Here is a 2,661-nt window from a genome sequence, read left to right as displayed (position 1 = left end):
TTGGCTCGTGCAATGCGATGAAATATGATGTTTTCCGAAATATTTTACTCCACAACACTTGATTTTCGCACGCTTTCACAAGAACAGCTTATTACTAAAATATTTAAAATAAACATGTGAACATTCACGGCGATTTCCTCTTTTGCGTGGTACACTTTTTATATGGCTACGATCGGTATTTAATTTTTTATGATTTTTGGCGTAAACCCATATTTGCGTCGTATACTGAACATTTCAAGTATCATGTAGCAGACGACATAACATTAATTTTGTTCATTAATATAACGTGAATATATATTTAAATCATTCTACAAAAGTCTCTTTCACCTAATCGTTTGAAAAAAAGTACATATTTCCATTATTGTTCATTTTGATGATTATATTTGTGGAAAGGTCCTTATTTATCATGTAACAATTCATATATTTTTCTGTTATCATTATTCTTCCTACTGAAGTTAGAGTTATATTGCTATATATTTTTATATTATTATACAGTACCAGCAGCCTGACTTTATGCAACAATGAATCAACATTTTATTTATATCATTACACAATTTATATAATAAATTATCATTTGTTTGGCAAATGCCCAGGAAAAAGAAAGTTTTCATGGGCAGTCGCTGGAAGGGCTACTCAAAGTGGGGTCCGAGACAACAAGGTGTCAGTTCTTCCTCTCTCTCTGACATTCTTATTCATCAGTTCAATCAACTGTTCTCGACGATTGCAGGTAAGTAATAATGGAAGTAAGAAATTCACAAATGATGTCTTTGAAAAAAAATGAGTAATTTTGTGTTGATATTTTGAAGTTATTGGTACTTGTATATCTGGTACCTGCAGAAATAAGTTTAAAATATCAAAGCAATTGTATAATCAAATATTAATATTGTTTCTTTTCTTATGTAAAAACAACGGTATAGTGTAAATTATTAAATACAATATTCCCATCTTGAGTAAGTAACTAGACCTTGATTGAAAGAGCATTGGCAACCAACTATTGCATAATTTTAACAACTATTTAGAACACTTCAAATTTATTTTTTTAATATTAATATTGTGTAACTCCATTTTCAGTTCAAGAGATGCACTGTGGGACAAAGCATGGAAGTCATTCTTCATTGACATTACCGATGAACCCACAGATACCCCATGCCTGGAAGAAGCGACAGATTCTGATGGTTGTTCGGCTGATGAATTCTTTGGGTTTATTTGACACAATTCACCAGTATCATCCGGACAACAATGTAGATGAATTTGTTGATGGCATCCTGCGATACCAGCAATATTTAACATTAAAAAGGTGCTGTTTCAGCATGTAGATGAGCTAGGCAATTTTACAATTGCAAGAAACAAGCGTGAAAACATTTCTATTGTGCAGTTTCATGACTGACGTAGGCTCAGTCCAGCTTTCAGTAGTCATCAAGCCATCCTTTACATCAGCAATATGTGCACATCGACGTGACTTTGGCCCAAATCATGAATTCTGGATTGGTTTACCTGCATTTTTCTCCACTCTAAGAGATATGAAGAAACTTTTATCAAAACTGTCTACATACCATGTTTGCGTTGGCAATTATGAAGACAGATTTGCAGACTTGATTCCAGTTGGTGCAGGCATAAGTGAAGGAGCTATTTCAACAATATCTGCCTAATAATTTAACATGTAATAAAGTACATGAGCAGGAATTATGGAAATTAATATCCAATGTACAGTTCACTTCATGGATATCTAAAATATCTGTTAATGAAGTTATATTAAGATTGTGTTCAGATTTGTATGATTTTATGTTTTACATTCACAATCAGTCCTAAATGGACAACATACTAGTAACTATGCAGGTTGTGTTGCAAGAAGTTTATAAGTTATCATCTTCCCTTATTTTATCATGACTACAATTAATATATTTTTCTGTTATCATTATTCTTCCTAATGAAGTTTGATTATGAGTTTACCTGGGCTTAGACAGTACCTACAGCCTGTCTTATGTAACAACAAAAATGAAAAATGAACTCATTATTCAACATTATATTTATATCATAAAATTATCATTTGTTTTGTAGATGCCTAGGAAAAAGAAAGTTTTCATCGGAAGGGCTACTCAAAGAGCCTACTATTAAGTACAATATTCCCATCTTGATTAAGTAGATATACCTTGTTTGAAAGAGCATTGGCAACCAACTATTGCATAATTTTAATTTCAAATTCAGTTTAGAGTTTATTTGCAACAGTTGAAATTCACATTTACTGTGTTTTTAATGAAAGAATATCTAAATGGTTGAATTTAGTAATACATGATTTTACATATAGATCTATGGTCCTATTCTACAATAAATAGTACATATAAGAACGTGTGATGTTGTGTTTTAATGTTATTGGTTGCATTTTCCTGCCAAGTTAAAGTTGACACTTTGCTGAAATTGTTTAATTGATAGGGTAATGTAGTACAACCTATTTAACACATATATTTCATGGGCTCGGAGGCAAGTGACTTTAGTATTTAGTGGCTTCCCTTTGAAAAACAACAACAAGTGTCTCCATACGGCCCAAAGCATAATCACTGCTAGCCCCAAACTGGTATTATAAAAACATTAACGCTCTTGGAAAATGTGAAATCGTGTTTCGTTGGGTGTATAAATTTTATAATAAACACCAGTCAGTCACAG

At 32.2% G+C, this 2,661-nt stretch overlaps 1 long non-coding RNA gene across 1 annotated transcript; it reads left to right on the top strand.

The window, feature by feature from the left end:
- The first annotated feature begins 559 nt into the window (after positions 1 to 559).
- Positions 560 to 1,762, top strand: LOC124263002. The gene is made up of 2 exons (XR_006894748.1): positions 560 to 727; positions 1,072 to 1,762. It is a non-coding gene; the product is annotated as an uncharacterized LOC124263002 (long non-coding RNA).
- The last annotated feature ends 899 nt before the right edge of the window (positions 1,763 to 2,661 follow it).

This window comes from Haliotis rubra, unplaced genomic scaffold, assembly GCF_003918875.1.
Source record: "Haliotis rubra isolate DU_JTF1 unplaced genomic scaffold, ASM391887v1 Scf12, whole genome shotgun sequence".
Classification (NCBI taxonomy): Eukaryota; Metazoa; Mollusca; class Gastropoda; order Lepetellida; family Haliotidae; genus Haliotis; species Haliotis rubra.
The sequence above is the reverse complement of the archived record's forward strand: the minus strand, read 5'-3'. Positions and strand labels throughout refer to the sequence as shown.